The sequence below is a fragment of the Hemicordylus capensis genome, chromosome 6, assembly GCF_027244095.1.
Source record: "Hemicordylus capensis ecotype Gifberg chromosome 6, rHemCap1.1.pri, whole genome shotgun sequence".
Classification (NCBI taxonomy): Eukaryota; Metazoa; Chordata; class Lepidosauria; order Squamata; family Cordylidae; genus Hemicordylus; species Hemicordylus capensis.
Genome location: NC_069662.1, coordinates 79,083,921 through 79,105,147, shown reverse-complemented (window position 1 = coordinate 79,105,147; position 21,227 = coordinate 79,083,921). Strand labels below are relative to the sequence as shown.

The window sequence follows — 21,227 nt, the reverse complement described above, 5'->3', positions numbered from 1 at the left end:
GAGCATTAAAAAGCCTCTTTAAAAAGATGTGTTTTAAGGTTTTTTAAAAACACTGAGGGAGGGAGCATGCTGAAGCTCTTCAGGGAGGATGTTCCAAAGCTGAGGGGCTACAACCGAAAAGGCCCTGTCTCTAGTCCCCACCACATTGGAACTTTGTTCCGCATGTTAGATTTCTGAAAGAAAAACATGGGTGTATTTCACATTAATGTTTCCATCCTGAACATAAACAGAGGTGAGCCCATAGGAACCTGGTCTTCATATAAATAGTAATAAATTTAATGTATATTGGGTGCTTAAAACAATGAAAAGTGCTCTGTGTATGTGAAAAGCACCTTTCCTTCAAGTTACCACTGGGGTCCGGCAATGAAGGGGCCAGCAGGCTGCAAGCTACTTGCTTGGGGCAGGTGCTTGTTGACCCTTGGCACCTTCTCTGCTTACAAAAGAAGCCAAAGTAACATGAGATATTTCACATTATGGCCCCTGCCCTACACCCATTCTTTCAAGAAGAAAGCATACAATTAAAAGACATATTGATTTTTAAAAAGTGTGTTTAAATCTCGACCACAGATATACAGAATAAGTGACCACTTAAAAGAACCCAAAGTAAGGGAAACATATTTCACTTTATTAATCATTCTTCCATTCACACTAAGTAGGATCCCACTGTGTAACACACACACACACACACACACACACACACACACCTGGCCGCCTATGCCTTTGGTTATCCCTGATTTAACAGACAGAGTCCTATGTAATTGCTCACCGACTGTCCAACCCTTTCTCTTTGATGAAATATTATATAGCCAATGATGAAACAAAATCTATGCAAGAATAATTAATTTCCTGAGCAATCACCATTGCCTTCTCCCTCATTCTCCCGGCCAGTGGTAATTTCCCACAGAGAGAAATCTGAAATAGCACAATCTCCTAGAAGAAGTTTATAGGTACAGCAAAGCAGTTAACCTTTCACATACTGATATGGCACCCTTCTCGGAAACATTCCACTGCACATCACAAAGCTGAGATACTTGTGCAATCTACAGTGGCCCAACATTGGCTGCCTGAACTTATCAGTTCAATGGCCAAGCCAGTTTTCTGTTGTGATCATTTTTTTCTTTAGAGATACTGAGCCAATAAAAATGTTCTACATTTGGAAAATTGGGGTTTAGCTCCAGTTCAGACGCTTCTTTTGAGCCTAACAGGTATAACAGGAAATGTTTTGCTTTTAGGGAATGCCTTGATTAGACTGTAGTCCAGTAGAGTATGAGGTCTTTCACACAACCTTATGGTCACTGCTGGGTGCGCTATGGGGAAGGCAAGAGCTCACCTGACTTCCCCAACAAATGAGCATCAGCCACCCTCCACTCTGCACCCATATGAGTGGCAGTGTGCCAGTGGCAGGAGCTGAGAGTGGGAGGATTTCCTCCCTCCAGCATCCCAGGGTACCTTGCACTGTTCTCCTTAGAGCAGCCACCGCACTTGGAGTGACCACTCCTTCCCCCCTGACTTGCTGCCAGAAATGGCGGCGGACCCCAGGGAAACCTCTTACCTCAGTGGCAATCAGCCAGATGATCACCTGCCAAGGTTTAGTGAACCACAGGTTCGCTTAACCTTGGCTAAATGACAGATTAAAAATGGGGCTAGGTGTAGGGGCAGCATGGGAATCGGGATCCATCCCGGAGCTTCACATGCGCAGCCTAGCCCAGGCTAGGCTGCATGTGTGAACAGCCTCTGTCTCTTTTCAGTGAATATTCACATTATTTTCCTACAAGTTTTCATATCAGCCATTCACAATTTGTGATTTACCAAGCCAGGAACAGCACCTGAGCAGTAGCCCAGCTGTCCTGAATTCAATTTAGTGAGTCCTGAGCTCTGTGGTCCTTAACAATTTCACCTATCCTTTATTATTTATTTATTTAAAATATTTCTATACCACCCAAAACTTACATCTCTGGGTGGTTTACAGCAAAAAAAAAAAAAAGAAGAAGAAGAAGAAGAAGAAGAAGAAAGGGAAAAAAAGAAAAAGAAAAAGAAAGTAAAACATTAGCTAAAACAAAAAGAAAAAGTTTAAAAAATTACAACAATTTAAAAATTTTAGAACAGTATTTTAAAACAGCATTAAAACCATTAAAACAATATTAATTGAAAGCCTGGGTGAACAGATGCATCTTTAAAGACTTTTAAAAAGCTGTCAGAGATGGAGAGGCTCTTATTTCACTAGGGGGTGCATTCCAAAGCCTTGGGTCAGCAGTGGAGAAGGCCCGTCCCCGAGTGGCCACCAGATGAGCCGGTGGCAAATGCAGACGGACTTCTCCAGATGATCTCGTGGGCAGTGGGATTCATGATGAAGAAGAAGTTCTCTTAAATACCCAGGGCCCAAGCAGTTTAGGGCTTTATAGGTTATAACCAACACCTTGTATTTTGCCCGGAAATGTATCAGCATCCTGTGTAGCTCCTTCAATACAGGAGTTATATGGTCTTTCTGAGATGACCCAGAGACCAACCTGGCTGCCGCATTCTGGACCAACTGTAGTTTCCGGACTACATACAAGGGCAGCCCCACATATAGCACATTGCAGTAATCCAGTCTGGAGGTTACTGTCATGGCATGCTGGAAGACTCCGAGGAGGAGTTGGAGGTAGAGACAGAGCTGACAGCAGAGGAGGGTGGGCAAGGACCAGAGGTTGCAAAGAAGAGTCAGTCTGACACACATGGAGTCGAAGATGAGTTAGAGCCAGGTGAGGCAGCTCTTGTGGAGGAGGCGCAACCAGTCTCAGCTGTGGAGAGCTGCTGATCCAAGAGACCGCAAGAGCTAAGAAGCCGCATGCATAAAACAACATGCAAAGCTGCTGACTCAGCAACTCTTAATTAACAGCACCGGGGGCTCAGCCTATTTAAGATGCCTGTAACATAGCTAACTTGCTGATAGCAACAACAGTTTCCTGCGAGTTAATCAGCTGTGTTCCTGTATTGCCTTGACGGTGTTTGGACCCTGGACTGTGTTGACCTTGCCTATGGATGTCACTTTGGACTCTGTTGGATTTGTTGGAATGACACAGACTGGACCTGGTTTGGAGAATTTATTCATTGGATTTTGCTGTGCTGCTTCTGCCTCTATTGCGATTCGTCTGGTTAGTCTGACAGCTTTACAACAGCTACCAGCAGATGTACCACTGTTTCGTGGTTGTTGGTCTCAAGGAACAGACGCAGCTGGCATATCAGCCAAAGCTGATAGAAGGCACTTCTGGCCACCACCTCAACCTGGGAGACCAAGGAGAGGCTTGGATCCAGAAGCACCCCTAGACTTGTTCCTTCTGGGGAAGTGTGATCCCATCCAGATCAGGCAGATCAAAATCATCTCTCGAGTTCTGACCCCGCACAATGAGTACCTCCATCTTATCTGGATTTAGTGTCAGTTTGTTATCCCTCATCCAGCCCATCACCGACTCCAGGCAGGCATTTAGGGAGGTTATGCCCTCTCCTGATGATGCTGACATGGAGAAATAGATTTGGGTGTCATCAGCATACTGATAACACCCTGCACCAAATCCCCCAATGATTCATGGCAATGGGAGAAACAGTGGTAATGCTAATTCTCCTGATGCAGTGAGAGAATGTATATCTCATTGTACATTCCAGAAGCAAAGACGAAGAAATCAGAGTCATTCCTGCTTTTTCTCCAAAGACATTTTTGGAGCATGGAAAGTGGCCCTATGAGTGGATTTACATTGTTTGAACTCATTATGAGTAGATGTCTGGTCTCAGTGTCCTCTGATAACTGATAACACCCCACACCAAATCTCATGATGATCTCTCCCAGAAATTTCATGTAGATGTTAAACAAGATCGGAGGCAATATGGAGCCCTGAGGCACACCATACAAAAGTTCAGATTTTGAAGAACAGCAGTCTCCAAGGGACACCATCTGGAACCTGCCCGAGAGGTAGGAGCAGAACCACCACACAGCAGTGCCTCCAACTCCAAACCCCCTCAGATGCTCCAGAAGGATACTATGGTCGATAGTATCAAAAGCTGCTGAGAGGTCCAAAAGGACCAACAGAATCACACTTCCTCTGTCCATTCCCAATTGGAGATCATCCATCAGGCTGACCAAGGCAGTCTCCACCCCATAGCCAGCCTGAAAGCCATTTTGAAATGGGTCAAGATAATATGTTTCCTCCAAGACTTTCTTCCACCTATAATATATAAAACCAGAAAGAGGAATATTCTGAAAATCATATTCTTATATTCCATCAGAATTATGGCTGTTTCTCTTGTAATCTTTCAAATTAACTCATAGGAATTGTATCTGAAGATCCATAAAATCCATGTACCCAGCTGAAGATCTATGTACCCAATTGTACATCGCCAGCCTGGGCCGATCTGGGGATGTCGTGAATGTGTTGACCCAGTGTCTGGAGGCTGTAAGGGTTTGGATGGGCCAAAATAAGCTCCGGCTTAATCCCTCCAAGACCGAGTTGCTTTTGTTCAGTTCTTGTTCAGTCCAGGTTCTAGTTTTGAATGTTTCCCTTGATGGGGTTGTGCTCCTCTTGAAAGAGCAGGCTTGCAATTTAGGAGTCATCCTGGACTCACGGTTCCTGCTGGAACAGCAGGTGGAAGCCATGGCCATGGGAGCTATCCCCTCATCACCTCTTGGTTGGACTTCTGCAATACGCTCTACCTGGGGTTGCCTTTGAAGATGACACGGAAGCTTCAGCTGGCCAAAAATGCTGCGGCCTGGCTGCTTATGGGCAGCAGAAAATATGATCATGTTTCACCTTTGCTTAGGTCGCTGCATTGGCTGCCAGTCGCTTCTGGGCCCAGCTATAAAACCCTTCAGGGTTTGGCACCTGTGTACCTTCAGGACCGCCTCTCCAATCCAACTTCGACCCGCCCCATGAGGTCGTTTCAGGTGGGCCTTCTCAGAGTTCCTAGTCCAGGGGAGGTATGTGGGGCCTGGGCTTGTGGGAAGGCCTTCTCTATTGCAACCCCCTCCTTATGGAACACTCTCCCTCCATAATGCCCCCACCCTTCTGTCCTTTAAGAAGTCCCTGAAAACCATTTTTCCAGGCTTTTAGTTTTTTAATGTGTGTATGTGTGTGAGGGGGTTCTTTTTCTTTCTTTTTCTTTCTTTCTTCTCCCCACCCCCTTTCCCACCTTTCTTCTCTTGTCTTCGTCATTTTGATTAATGTAAACTGCCTTAACTCTTAGAAAGTCAGGCAGTCAATAAATTTGCTAAATAAATAAATAAATAAAAATATGACACTGAAACGATCAATCAGTCAATCAATCAGCTTTATTACAGCCAGAGACCAGCATAAATGCTGAAACTATAAAACCTATGTATCTACCTTGAGAAGGACATGTTTAATGTCAGGAGTTTCCAGAATTTGTTCCTACACACATCTTCCCTCAGAGATGGAAAACCATATTATAGCTCACGAGCCTTTCAATGTAATATGAGAAACCACCCTGAAAAGAAGAGTAATTGAACCTCTTTGCCAAACTGCAGCAGTAAATTATTCTAAAAGAAACAACAAAATGTGTTTGGTTGAGTTCATGCTGCAAAGGAGCAAGTAGGGATCTCCTGGGGTGGCAGGGGTGGATCTTGGCATGATGCCCAGCAAGAGGGCTAGAGTGAAAAGGCAGCACCACCTGCTTCTGCCCTGAACCTTAGACATTAAATGCTTTTCAAAATGTCAGCAAATCTGCTGGGTGCTATGATGTAACCTTTATATTGGGGGGCCAACGACAGTTTAATTCAGCAAAGTGATTAAATGAAGATGAAAGCACTTGTAACTGTTTATTCAGGTGATCCCATAATCATTGGAACCTCAGCGATGATGTAGAGACATCAGCTGGACTCAGTTGGGGAACAGGGAGTGGGAACATCTGTTGTTCCACTGGCTGTTTCTTCCAAATGAATTCCATGAGAACTTGATTCAAACTGCAATAGGCATTGCTTTTACAGTGTTAAGGGCAAAACCTGGTCAAGGGCTGTTGGGTAACATGAATTTTAATCTTGCTCATCTATGTTTCAAAACTAAGAAACTTAACAAACTACACAAACAGCAGAATTTTATAATGCTTTTGGAGAACTGTACACCTTCAGACTGGACTTGAAGGACTGCATTTTTGAATAGTCCTTCAGAACACAGAAAATGGGCATGTAAGGCTAAAAGGTTCTAGCACAGTCTTCCGCATTTTGTGCTAGTTTTCTATGGAGAAAGAAATTTATAGGGAAGCATTCAAGCATGTAATCTACCACTGCTTCTAAACCGGATCAAAACACTTAGCATGACCTGGAACTGAAGAAGCAATTCAGACAGGTGTCAAAGAGATACAGAGCTGTAATACTTGGTGACTTCAATTACCCTCATATAGACCGGGCAAATTCACATGCAGTATTGAAAGAGAGGCCAAGAAGTTAAGCTAACTAACTAATTTACCGGATCCTTGATAGATCCCTTTTTGAAAACTGGGGTTGCATTAGCTATTTTCCAGTCCTTTGGTACAAAGCCTGATTGTAGGGACAAGTTACATATTTTTGCTAGGAGATCAGCAATTTTACATTTGAGTTCTTTCAGGACTCTTGGATGGATGCCATCTGGCCCTTGTGATTTTTTAATTTTTAGTTTTCCAAGACAGTTTAGAACATCCTCTCTCATTACCTCAAATTGGCTGAGTTCTTCAGCCTCCAAGCCTGGGAAGCTCAGTTATGGAGCAGGTATATGGTCAGTATCCTCTGCCTTGATTATAGATGCAAATAACTCAATCAGCTTCTTTGCAATCTGTTTATCCCCCTTTATAAGCCCTTTCATGCCTGCATTATCTAGGGGTCCAAGTGCCTGCCTTCTCCTCAGAGGCTCTTTTTGCATCCCTTATTGTCTCCTTACATTTTCTTTGCCAGAGTTTATGTTCCTTTTTGTTCTCTTCATTTGGGCAGCACCTCCATTTTCTGAAAGAAATCCTCTTTTCTTTTATATGTTCACTGAATCTACTTACTAGCCATGCTGACATCCTCCTGAACTTGGTGGTACCTTTCCTCCTTCTTTGTATACATTCCAACTGAGCTTCTATTATTGTGGTTTTGAATACATTCCAAGCTTTCTGGAGTGATTTGTCCTTCCTGCCTTTCCCTTTCAGCTTCCTTTTTACCAGTCCCCTCATTTTTGAGACATTTCCTCTTCTGAAGTGCAACACACCTAACATCCATGGCAGTTGTTGGGATGCCGCCTTGCCTGGTTGCCTACGTGGCCCTGTGGAGTCCAGCAGAGGGTATGGCATTTGTCCTTTGGGGCTTCTGCCTTCTCCTGAAGGGAGCAGGGGTAAAATGGTTCCAGGCTGGTCGGGTCCCAGTGGGGTTGAGCAGGCAAGGCAGGGAATGCTTCAGGGAACAATTCCAGTGGGGCAACCATGTTGCATGTGGCAGGAAGCAAGCCCCCAGAGTGGGAGGGGCTTAAGTAGGCTTTAAGCCCTGTCAGCACAGTACAGGGGCATTTAAAGCTAAGGCAGCTGATGATGAGGGCTGCTCTTGAGCATGGGAGTAGAAAATTCCCCTGGAGAGGGAACCAGTTGGATGCAGCAAGCCAGGAGGAGGGCTGAGGTGACGAACTAACCTCCTTCCCTGGCCTACTCTTAGGCTGACCTTGTCTGTCGGCTACCTTGTCTGTAAATCCTGTAATTCTGGGTTCAAGAAAGGCCAGGAACACACCTCCTCTCCCTTGGATCCTTACAGCAGTGCTCTACTCACATACAAGCTGAATTGGATCACACTATGGTCACCGTACCCCAGTGGTTCTACAACTCTGACATCTCGCACCAGGTCCTGGGCACCACTCAGGATTAAGTCCAAGGTTGCCTTCTCTCTGGTTGGTTCTGTGACCAGCTGTTCTAAAGCACAGCCATTTACCTTGTCTAGAAATTTGGCCTATCTTTCAATACCTGAACTCATGTTTTTTTAAAAAAAAACACTGGAATATTTTCAAGTATTATCATCTTGCAGTATTGTGGATTTGATCAGTGGCCTTGTGTCATGTCAACTGACTACTAGATATCTGATGCTAGCATATATATTCTGTTATTTTATTTAAAGGATTCACTTTTGTATTTCTACCGTGGTGACCAATGTACTTTTGTTTAGTGATGTCTCTTCTGTCCTGCTGACATAGCCATCCAGCTAATAGGAGTATCATTTGAGAAACTAACTAAAGGGAATACTGATATTTGTCCTATTCCGTTATCTCAAATCAAAGGAAAGAGAGAAAAGAATTTAAGCTTGAGACAGTGAGCCGGGTCTCACGATCAGTGAGACCTGCTTTGTGAAGGTAAGCAGGGAGAGCGGGCTAAGCCTGCTCTCCCTGCAGACGAGCAGGGCGGCCACCCACATGGCTGCCGGCTCCGTGACGGAGCCGGCAGGGGCTGGGAGGATCGGGGGCGGCTCCCGGAAACCTGGAAATGCGAGTGCGCAGGGCATATTGGAGAGACTCCCGAGCCAGGAGGCTGCTTTTCAGCTTCTCACCAGGGGTCTACTTGTGAGTAGCCGCGGCTACTCATGATTGCTTAAACTGGGTTTGCAGAGCGCTCATTCTGCAAGCCTGGTTTAAGCACCAGGCTACAGAAGCGGGTGACCCGCTTGCGAACCACCGGTCGGGCTCGCAGTCGAGCCCAGTGGTTCACACGAGGGGAGAAAATCAGGCTAGCCTCCACTAGCCCGATTTTCTCCCATTGTGTGAATAGTCTCATTGTTTAATTATTAAATAGAAGCAGATATATTTGAATACAGTCCACCATTGTATATTGTAATGTGGAGTTTTTCAACCATGTAAACATTTACGTTCAGCAAAATGAGAGCAGCTCTCTTTAGTGAAGAGTTGCCAGCCTAAGACTGTCTACTTGACAGATCATGCAGCTCTGGCACGGAGGTAAAAAAAACCTTCCAATATTTGTTGTTCATACCTGCCTAAAAAGATGCGATCTTTCTTCTCAGTAAGATACTCCAGTCAACTTCACCAAATGGAAACTTATTCCAAGCCCTGATCTCTTTATCCAGACTTGCTCTCCATTTGTTCCAGCACTAGCCCTCAAGCACAACAGCTGAGTGCTAAGCAGAAGAATGTCTTTGTAACAGGGTTCAGAAAATATTGGCCACTTCCCCTTGAACTAATATGGTGAAGTTATGATCATCAGACCTAAAAGGATAACCTGAATTGCAGTGCTTGAAATATATTTTCAAAAGTCCTCTCCTAGAACTAACCTATCATATTAACATAGATCAGTTTTTGATTCCACACTGTGGAAAAGATTGAGAAAGCCTGCTCCACGGATGCAAGATAAAGAACATTTATTGACGTGATGTTAAAATATCCTTTACAAATCCAGTGTGTAGAACAGTACTTTTCTACAAGGATACTCCTCATGTACATAGAACAGATATTTAAACCTAAGGAAAACACAATTAAAACACATCTTTATTTTATCCACAAGCCTTCTTTAAAATATGCAAAAGTTTTACAGATTGTAGTGCTAATAATACTTCTATAACACAGACTAACATTCTTTTATAAAATCACAAAGAAAAATGTACCAATATATAATAGAACCCCAAATATCCATACCTTTGCTTCTTTAATAATATATCTATTTTGAAATCCCTCACTTAGCACTGGGGAGAGAAAAAACAATTCAGTGTGAAGAGAAATAAATATATTTTACTGAAAACATAACATTAGAACCATCCTCATTTAAACAGCATTGACATCAGGGATGTGCATGGATCTGCCAGCAGCAGATCGGTTTGAATTCAAACCGAACCACCGGTCTGTGAACCCGGTTTGTTAGAACCTGTGGGGTGGTTTGGTTCATGAACATGAACTGGGTCAAACTGATTTGGGGATGCTTGTAAAGAGGAATCTAGTGAGGATTCCATAGCGACTAAAGTAGGGCTGAAAAGAGTGGCCTGCAGTGTGTGTGTGGGAGGTCACTTTACCTGTGGCGGCTCCATAGTGGTGGTGGGCCAGCAGCAGCTCCCATAGGCCTTGCCTGCACTCCCCCTGCATCAGCGCAGGCCTGCTTGGGCCCAGTTTGGGATTCTGTGCATGCATGAGGGTCCAAACTGAACCCAAGCCGGCCCGTGCCGATGAGAAGGGGGAGAGCTGGCAGGGCCTAGAGGAGCTGCTGCCAGCTGGTCTGCCACCACCTTTACAAGTAGCCCTTTACAAGCATCTGAACTGGTCAAACTAGGCTGAACCAGTTCAATCCAAACAGAGCCTGGTTTGGTTCAAACTCAGACCAGCTCCCCATTTTGGGGGGCCAGTTTGGTTCGAGCTCGAACTGGTTGAACCAGGCCGATTTGAACTGAACCAGGTTTGATTCAAACCAGTTCTGCACACCCCTAATTGACATCCAAAAGCTTTGTATCAAACAACAATGTTCAATTCATATATCATATTTGCTTTATCTTATAATCAAAAGGCCTTACAATTCCTTTTTCTAATAGCCAGAAATGTTTTATGTATCTTTTAAAACCTATGTATTGACTCTTCATTATTTCTTCCATGAATGGAAGGCACTTCCAGTGGCTTTTGCTGCTTCTACCTTGTGTTTCTTTTTAGAGCCCTTTGGAGACAGAGAACCCTCTCTTTATTCTTTGCTATGTAAACTGCTTTGAGGACTTCTGTGTTGAAAAGTGGAATATAAGTAATATTAGTTGTCCCAAATGGAGAAAATTGTGGAAATACAGCTTCTGCAATCACTGCCTCAGGGCAGCATCAGAGCTTCCTTTTGAGGTCCATAAGAGCCCTGCTGTGGACCACTATGGAGGCGGTATGCTGCCCATCATGTCCGCCATTATATTTTAGTAGTTTTACTGTCATATTTTATTTTGAGCAGTCTTTGGTTCCTTTTGGGAGAAAGATTGGGATGAATTTTTAATAGTAAATTTAATAAATATAGGAACTAGATATTATTTTCTTCTTCTAATACCTGAACTGACAAAAGTTAGAGCAAATACAGACTCTTTTTCCAGAAACAAACTGGTGCAATTTAGACAAAATGGTGGCAGTAGAGAGGAGGATAGCAAAAAGGAGTGATGCTAGTTACACAGGAAATGATTATGTTATGGTTAACAAAACTGATCATGATAACTGGCTGACCCACAATGGTATGAGTTACTGAAGCTGAATTTTGCTGATTTTTGTTCTTACTGGAACCTTTGCTCTATACAACTGGACTACAGCTATTTGTTTTGGTTTGGTTTTATTTATTTTTCATTAAAAGCTTACTAATGTTATCAAACACTCATCCATTACTTAGATTTATTAGTCTACAGCCTGCCGTCTCCTCACTAATCCCTTGAAAAAATCTTCCGTTTATGTTCATTTCTCTCCAGTTTACAGCCTCTGCTTCTTCCTCAACAAAATCTCTGAAAACATCTTCATTACTGAACCAACAATCTCTTCTGCCAGCACTTTGAGATTTCAGAGTTCACAGTGCATTACATCCCAGAGCGCAGCCAGAAATTCTTATAGGAATTTTGTGGTCCGCCTGAACCAGTGGAGGGCAGAGTGCCTAGTATCAGTAGAGTGCCTGAATTTGTCCCTTTCCCTCTGCCTTTCCCCTTTTCTCTCCTGCCATCCAGCCAGTGTGGTGTAGTGGTTAGAGTGCTGGACTAGGACCAGGGAGACCCAAGTTCAAATCCCCATTCAGCCATGATATTTGCTGGGTGACTCTGGGCCAGTCACGCATCTCTCAACCTAACCTACCTCACAGGGTTGTTGTGAGGAGAAACGTAACTATGTTTACCACTCTGGGCTCCTTGGAGGAAGAGTGGGATATAAATGTAATAATAAAAATAAAATGAATCCTATTCCAGTCTTGTGGCCAACCTTCACCTGGTCCTGCTGTCAGCTGCTAAGCAACAGAATGAGAATACAGTGTGCCTGCTTCCCAACGAGGTGGCTCTTCCATGAGGAAGGGTGAGGCAGTCACTTCAGGCATGAGGCACAAATAAGGGCACAGGAGGTGGCGGATGCTGGCTCTCTGTCATCACAGGCACCGCCCCATGGTCCTCCCCACTGCCACCACCCTTTCTCACCGGAATGGGCATGCTGTTCATTTCCCCCTTCTTGCCCCGCTGGGGTGCACCTCTCTTACCCCTCTTGCCATGTGAGCTAGGTACAGGCCTGATGCTACAGCCTGCCTTGAGGCATAGTCTGAGGGTGCTCACATCCTACCACCACTGTCACCACCTCTTGTACTACCAGGGCCTGAGAATGCTGCCCATAGATGGAGTGGGTGTCATATTGTCCTTTGCCTCAGGCAGCAAAATGTCATGGACTGCCCCTACTTCTGCTGCAAAAATGAAAAAGCTTCCCCAGTTCTTTCACATGGCCCATTTCGTCCTGAAGCCTTCTCTGGTCTTGGTGCTTACTGGTACCACACAACAGCTTTCTCTCTGGTGTGCTAGTTTTCTTCAGGCAGGTTTTAAAAAAATAGAGTGAGTGGCATTTATAAAAAGTGATTCCTTGTCTGCCATTTGGTGTGTAACCCAGGAAAAGTTGCATGTGTAGATCAGCTGTACAGCAGAGCTGCAATCTCTGCACACATAAAAGCAAGTATTTGAATATTGCAAAGGCTTCATAGACGTGGCCAGCAGCAGTGCAGTCAATACACACATATAGAGTAGGGAATGGATGCATGGTGAAGCAAATACATGACAGCTTCAATACATGGTTGAACCCAATCTACACATACAATCACAGAACACTGCACTTTCATTACCATTTGCAATATTTTATCCCCATAACAGAGGCATTACCATTTGCAATATTTTATCCCTTAGCAGAGGCTAAGGGATACTGCTTGTGAAAGGCAACCAGCAGGTTCATGGCAGAGGTGAAATTTGAACCAGGGACTGTCTGCTTCACAACTTATTCTCGTAGTCACTACATTTTGGCTTGTTTGTGGTAACACATAGAACATGAAATCCTGCATGTGGCAGTGACTGCACATGACTGGCTGGCCACAGACAGGAAGCCAACATGTACAGCAATGTTAAATGGGTACCATGTGTATAATGGGCTTAAGAACTGATGCTCAAGGTCATGTGAATAAACAGAGAAAGAGAAAGAGAGAGAGATGGCATATCAGTGTGTGAGGGGTGTGTCTCTGTGTGTTAGAGAAAGGGGGGTGGCAGAGAGAAATGATATGTAGGTGGTCTTGGAGCTTGGTTGGCCCCCCAAGTATGGCTTGGCATAGTGCCCATGCAGCCTTTGATGAGCTCTCCGTGCATCATTATATTTAATACTCAATTACCCATAAGATCCATGATTAAGGCATGGCGTCTAACCACTCAGCTGCCACAAGTGGTTTCTAAGATGCATTAATCCTGAGTAGACATCTTTTCATATTTTGATAATTGCCCTCCAGGTCTTCTGCTAAAAGTGCTTCATCACTCAAAAACCAACTGCAGCAGAAAAGAAAGCGAGTGGCAATTAGCTGCCAATGTGGAGAGGGAAGACGGGACAGAACAAACAATTTTGCTTTTCCAGGGATCAAGTACAGCACTGATAATAAAAATGATAAAATTGTCATTCTTCCATTCTGTTTTATCTTCAAAGGCTGGTTTTGGAAAGGACAGATGTACATAAACATTTTTCACTGAGATGGCAATCTGTCCACAATTCATGTCACTTTTACAAGAACAGTGGCTTTTTATTGTCAAATAAGATATGGTGTGTCAGGGAGGGGGAGAGAGAGAGAGAGAGAGAGAGAGAGAGAGAGAGAGAGAGAGAGAGAGTCCTGTATCCAAGGACATAAATTCCAAACACACACACACACAACCCCACAACCTTTTAAATGACAAATAAGGTAACTAGGTAGACTTCACAGCATAAGACCCAGGTGTACAGTGATGCTTTCCATAAAAAGGCGCTCTGCCCCCTACCCCTGGTCATCACCTCTATGACTCTGCATGTTGTACATGAAAAATTGCCTCCACAGTTATGTGGAGAAATTGTTTTAGTTTTCTTGGTTTCTAAGCACCTCAATTTCAGGGGCAATGAGGTATCTGTCAAAGTGACCTTAATGTTTGCACCAGGTTCCACCAGGTGCCTCATCAAGACTCATGTGTGTAAATAATCAAATCACGCTTTAATAGCACTAAAAGGTATAGCAAGGTAGCTTCAAGTCACGATATTTTAATTAAGGTGTATGTTTAATTGTATGTATTGCCTTGATTCATACAAATAAATGTATCACATGCTCAGTGCTGTGTGTAATGGCCATGGGTCCCTTGAGAACATTTGCTGACATACTGTGCAGTGTTATGTATGTATTACAATGTAACATTCATGCACAAGAGCACAACTTCTTTATTTAACAAGGTGCTTAATCAGAAGAACTCTGTGGACACTCTCGAGACCAGCACAGAATCTCCAGACGATCTCCATCCAGACTGTTCTGGAGGGAAACCAGCACGGCTGTATACATTCTTAAAGAGTCAGTACTCACCATGGTCCTTTGGGGATCAGAGAAGGATAAGCAGGCAGATGGGGAAGTTTCTTGAACAAAGAGTGGCAGACATAAATTTCCCGGGATTTTCTGTTGCCAGGACAAATAGGGATGTATGAACCAGCTCGAGGTTGAGCCAGTTTGCCATTGAACCAGGCCGGCTTAAGGGTTTGCGCTTCAACCTTGAGCTGAACCCCGCAAGCCAGCTTGGAGCTGGTCTGGGGTTCTGAAAACTTTATAACTTGCCACTGGGCCCAGGGTAATTCTGCTGCCTCCAGGGGGTGCTGCCGTGACCTCAGGGGTACCTCTGAAGCTTCCCACTCCTCCTGCTGGCCGCCCCCCGGCCTTTCCGGCCCTCTCTCAGCTCACAGTGGCCATTTTGAAGGCTGCCTTGCATGCACATGGGCTATTTGTGTGCAAACTGGAGGGAATCCGTCGGGGTGGGGGGAGCTTCAGAGTAATCCCTTTTGCAACCACAGCAGCATCACGCCCCCCCCCCCCCCGCCGGTGGCATAATTACCCAGGCCCGATGGTGAGTAATTACTTTTTTAAAAAGTTTTGAACACCAAACTGGCTCGAACTCGAGCTCAAATCATGGTTGGGGTGAGGGGGTTGGGGGTACACAAAACCAAACATGCCCAGTCTGTCTTGAGTCTGGTTCAGACTTGAACCGAACTGGGCAAGCTGGTTTTGTGCACACTCCTACAAAGAGTAAGGGATAATGGCCTACAGGTTGCTTCTGAAGAATGTAAATATTTCATGCACCACAATGGTATTCAGCACATCATCGATGCATCATACCACCTGGCCACCAACAAATTCATGGAAAGATTTGTGAAAACTTTGAAACAAGTCAGTAGCCAGTGAGGCCATTCTCATAACATCTGGCATGCTTCTTATTGACATATCACAGTGTTGTGCATGCCACTGCTAGTCAATCTTCTGCAATGTCACTTATGGGCAGAAGCTTATGTTTGTGCTTGTGCTTGTTGAAACCAGATTTCTACATGCATTTTGACAATCAACAACTGATGCCCTATTCAGACATTGTGGCTATTCATGTAAGCAGCCCTACCTGGGCTGGACTGCTCATGTGAAGCACCGGGATCAAGGCTGATCCTGGCGCTGCCTCCCCCAGTAGCCCAAGTTTCGTACACACATGCACACACCCCTCACATGCTGATATGCATCTCTCTTTCTCTTTCTCTGCTTATTCACATGACCTTGAGTCTCAGTTCTCAAGCCCATTATACACATGGTACCCATTTAACATTGCTGTACATGTTGGCTTCCTGTCTGTGGCCAGCCAGTCATGTGCAGTCACTGCCACAAACAGGATTTCACGTTCCATGTGTTACCACAAAAAACCTGGCTCTGTCCTTCCTCAGCCACATGTTGCACAATCACATACACCCACCACATTGCCCCTTTCCCCCAAGTAGGCAAGCAACATCCCATGCCTCTGGTCCCCCAGGTTGTAGAGCTGTCTGCTGACACACGGCTTGCTGGCATTTGGAGTGTGGGATTGTTGGGCATGGCATGCATTAAGAGACAGTAGTGTGGGCAGTGAGATAGTGCATGTGACATGGTGTGTTGCCAGGCAGAGTGTAGCTGAAGATGTTTGGGCTTGGGAGAAGTGGAGTAGAGTCGGGATGCTATAGTGCAAGTGTATGGTGTCCCTTCTTTCTGGATATGTCTATGGTGTATGTGCAGGTGAGAGTGTGTTGCATGCAGGTAACCAGGATGGGCAAGAGGTATGAGTTCACATGATCGGTGGATCTTGATTTGGAGTATTCTGAGCCCCACCACCCTATTTCAGATCCTAGATGGCCAATAATAGTTTTTGCCCCAGGATGGAGCTGAGATTGCTGATGTGGTGTGGGTTCACACAATCACACCAATGTGGGTAACCAGCATTCAACAATGATTGCAGGTATTGTGAGAACCTGCTTAACATGTGAATAACTGTACCTGTGTACAGATCTTTACCTGTGTACACTGTACCGAGTTTTTATGAGTATCAAACATAACAATCAAGTATCTTGTGTATTTGGCATTGTGAGGTACAAGCAAACCAGACAGTGGCTGGATTCACACATAACTGGAGGTGAAGGGGCCTCCAGTTTCAATTTCTGAATATCTGAATGTGAGCAAGTGCAGTTACAGCACAAAATGGACCCAGATAATGGTTCTCAGACCATGATTTGTACCTTCGGGTTGTAGTGAGGTTCGCCATCAGGACCTCCAGTTCTGTGGTTCCAGAATTACACCATAGTCTGGTTGCTTTGCAATCAGAGTGGAGGGAGGAAGCTCCTTCCTTGCTCTGGATGCTATTGGCTGCTGGTGCTGTCCTTCAGTCAAGAAGGAAGCCCTGGTGGCCAGTTCCTCCTCCTCTCTGCAGTCTTGCTGACTGCAGAGAGGGAGTTCTCCAGTATGTTTGAATTTGGATGGGAGAGCAGGGGGAGGGCTGTGCAGAATTGTGGGTCCATGTTATGTGTGAATGCATCAAAGTGCTGGTCTGTGCTTACAGCAAGCGACTAAACAAATGGTTCCTGCTATTACCTATGATCATGCAGGTCACTTGTCTGTTAGTGTCCAGCTATCAGCTGATACAATTTGGCACCATCACATCAGGTAATCCCAACACAGACTGCTGAAACAACATTATGTTCCATAATGCTGTCTCTTGCACCCTAAATGAAAGATGAATCTAATACAACAATGGCAGAATGCGGTCTTGCAGAGCAACTCGTCTGATGAATCACACAGGCTCTGATCTTCCACAAATAAGTGAATAGGATAGGCTGGCAGTATCCAGAATGAAAGACAGTATACAGAATGAAATCCAGAGAGGCTGACAGTATCTAGAATGAAAAAGCAAGCCTCCCAAGATACTTGGTTTGTGATCTTCATCATCTTTTAAAGCTATTTGTGTAATTTTGTTTTCATTATATTCCATCTTTCAGGATAGAGGGAGAATAGTTGTTATATATCTATATTTATATCTATATCTATATCTAAAATTTATTAGTTTTACATAGTGCATTTGTTACTCAATAGAATGCCCTAGAGAATCAAGCCATCCGTGTCTGTCTGTCCTGTTGCTAGTATGATTCCCAGTGAATGACTTGAACTTGTTGCTGAGCCTAAGACTGAAGAACAGTAGCAGGCCCTGGATTGTAGTAGAAGGAAGTGATAGGTGGTTGGTTCCTCCTAATCACGTGACCTCCTGGACAGGAAGATTCAGCTATTGACCTGACAGGTTCCAGCTCTCAGTCAGAGGTGTATCTAGGGAAAATAGCGCCTAGGGCAAGCACTGAAATTGCGCCCCCTGTCCAAACATCTGACACCCATCTTTCAGATAATTTTACCCTAATATCAGCTCAAAAATACAACTCAAGCTCATTAATCTTTTAATATTTCAAAAACTATTTAGCAGTGGACGTAGACAGAACAAAAAATGCTGGAAAACTACAAATTTCAGCATGCTGGGGCTCATGAAATACCCAAATACTATTACATAAGTTTTAAGAATAAATGGAGAATTTGACTTTTCCCAGACACTCTGAAAAGGATATGCAGAGTAAGCTGTGTCATTGCTTGGAATATATTCTAGAAAGACAGTTAAAATGAGAGAAAGAGAGCAAGAAACTCCCAGTGGGCCTTAATACTAAGGATTTCACATTGATTCAAAGACAAATTCACCATTAATAGCCATATTATTAAGACATCACATTTAACTCACTTATCACAAGAATCAAAGTAAGATCAAATGAATACAATCCTAGCTCATAAGCTTCAGCTCAGTATTCACAAGCCCTGATTCTCTGTACATAGTGCCAAACTAAATATGTGTACAGTGACATATTATATTAAATTTATTTATTTAGTTATTTTTACCTGTATCCCCTTTGGGGGGGGCTTCCTAAAGGCCGTGGGGGGAGGTCTGCAAAGGTTTTCCCTCCCGCCACTGGCCTCTAGGGCCTCACAGGGACCATTTGAGCATGTGCAGGGGGCATTTAAAAAAAAAAATTAAAAAAATATTTTAATTTTTTTAAAAAAATGGCCACTGGGGAAAAAAAGGCCACACGCATGCTCAAATGACCTTTGCAAGGCCTGGCATAGGATCTCACAGAGGCCCTTTGAGCATGCACGGTGGCCATTTTGTTTGCAGTGGCCATTTTTTTTAATTTTTAAAAATTGCACCCCCTTCAAGTGGCACCCAGGGCACGTGCCCTGCCTGCCCTACCCTAGATATGCCCCTGCTCTCAGTTAGTAAGGAACTAGTGACTGAGTCCTACTTTCAGTTTTGTGGTGCTGACAAATATTCCTAAACTTGAATAGCCTACCAAGTATGTGCTGAAGACAAAGGTTGATATCCAGCTCAGTGTTACACGTAGAGGTATGTACGGAACCAGTTTGGCTAATTCAGCTTGAATTTGAACTGGCCTGGCCTGGCCCATTTCTGTGTCTGGCTAAACTGGGTCTGGTTCAGGGGATATACTTATAAAGGGGAATGCAGTGAGGATTCCTCTTTACAAGTGAAGGAGCATTCCTGAGGTGGTGGCGTTGGGAGTGGAAAAAAGCTGCTTACTTACCCCAGCTGCTTGCCCAGAGGCATATCTAGGGGAAATAGCGCCAAGGGCAAGCACTGAAATTGCGCCCCTGTCCAAACAAGAATGATGGGACTTGTAGTCAACAATATCTGGAAATCCCTGTTAAAAGGAACACTGTACCATCTAGATATAGTTGTTGATCAAAACCTGAAAACATGAGCCATCTCTGTAAAAGACTTAGAAAAACAGTCAGGAATTATGTGAGGATTCCAAGTGTCATTTTCTCTGTCTCATATCATGTTTTTTTAAAAAACATGACTTTGACCTAGGCTAGAGGATCACCTGCCCAAATAGCCACTAGCAAGATCAGGAAAGAAGAAGATGGCGGGGGGGGGGGTGCATCTATAAACCAGTGAATTATTCCTGCCAGCCTTTGTCTTGTGATGACTGTTGACTCATGCTGGGGTATATGGGCACTCACCATTCTAGTGCTTACTTTGACACCAGGAAGGAGGAGGATACATTAGTTTGCCACACTAGACAGAGGAATTTGCAACAGGAGCAGACAGCCAAGTTCTGCCAGGGCCAAAACCAGCCCCTGCCAGACTAAGAAATCATTGTAATTTGCCCCTTCCTGTCACAAGCAGTGTGCTGTTCTTTTGTTATTGACTCTAAATCTCAGATATCCCAGTCATGGATGGAAAATTCAGGATCAGTTTACAAGAAACACATTTTCTACATGGAAGTTTCTTCTGTGCAGGTGTTGTGCAGAAACCCATGTGTAGTGACTGCCAGGGGCATAGCAAGGTTGGAATGGGCCAAGATGAGATTTTAAAATGGGCCCCCTGCCCCTCAAAGTCCTCCACACACAGGGCCTCCACACACCTCAGGCCCCCAAGGATTTAAGTCTGATATTTCAAAATAAGTATGCTGCCTGGAAATACATTTCACTGAATACACACACACACTTCACAATATATAGTGATATACATTGAGTACTATATATTTGTGTTACTTTTAATGCCTAGAACACGCTAGCAACACTAATTATTAAAATGGCCCCCTTGCTGCAGATTAGCAAAGGAGACTTTCAACCAAGCAGGGTGAGCCTGTTTGTTTTCTCAGAATTCTGAACAAATTCAGTAAAGTTTGATTTCAGGAGGTTTTTCACACGAGGCTTTTAAAGCCCTTTAACACACATTTCCTCTGGAATGGAGGTGTTGCATTCACATGCTGGCCAGATGTACCCTGAAGTCCCTGTGAGTTATAGGAGAGCGGTTCACACACAAGAAAAATAAAATAAAATAAAATAAAAGCACAACACATGCTTCACAGTTCTCACTCAGACCTTCTGGGTTGCACATAAGTGCATTATACATGAATGAAAGAATATAATATTGTTTGTTCCAGAAGTTTTTGTAATTTTCTGCCATGAAACAAGCCACTTTTAGGCCTTTATAGATAGTAAAAAGCCAGAAATTAAATATTCAGCAACTTCTCAGTCTCTCTCCCCCCTCCCCCATATCAAAGCCCTATGGCAAAAAGGAATTCACAGTCTACCTTGCAAAAGCTGTGCTGGATGGTCTGGGCAGAGGGTCTGCTGCAGGGAACTCTGCCTGCCTCCTTCCTGGCTTGCTTGGGGCCTGCCAAGTTCAGGCTTCAGGGAGGCCTACTCAAAAGCCTCTCTGGAAGCCCCACCCACCCACCGATCAGCTGAGAGGTGGGGAGAGAAGAAGAGCTCTCTGTGCAGTTTGCAGGCCACTCCAATCCTAGGCAGGAGCTGGAGGGCAAGGCAAGCAGGATGGCAAGTGGTTGAGGGGCCCTGGGGCTGGGCAGTGGGGTGGGGGTGGCAGGAACTGGTGTGGCGCCCTGGCTGTCCCCCCCCTCCATTCTGCCCATGTGCTTGCCACTTCTTGTCCTCCTGGTGTGGCATGCATGTCCCCTCTCCTTTACCAAGCTTGCAGCTCTGTAAAGGAGGGGGAAATGTGCTTGTTATGCTGGGAGGCAAGCGGTGGTGAGTGGCCAGGGTAAGCAACTTTTTTCCTCTCTCGCCACCACCATCCTGAACCAGTTTGCACGAACTGGGCCTAGCGCGCAGAGCATTCTGGAGAGACCCCCGAGCTGGGCGGCTGCTTTTTAGCTTCCCGGTCGGGGGGG

At 44.5% G+C, this 21,227-nt stretch overlaps 1 long non-coding RNA gene across 1 annotated transcript; it reads right to left on the bottom strand.

Moving 5' to 3' along the window:
• Positions 1-57: 57 nt before the first annotated feature.
• On the bottom strand, positions 58-20,711 carry LOC128329272 (uncharacterized). The gene is made up of 3 exons (XR_008309597.1): positions 20,631-20,711; positions 9,621-9,667; positions 58-173 (listed from the first exon to the last, which is right to left on the bottom strand). It is a non-coding gene; the product is annotated as an uncharacterized LOC128329272 (long non-coding RNA).
• Positions 20,712-21,227: the final 516 nt, after the last annotated feature.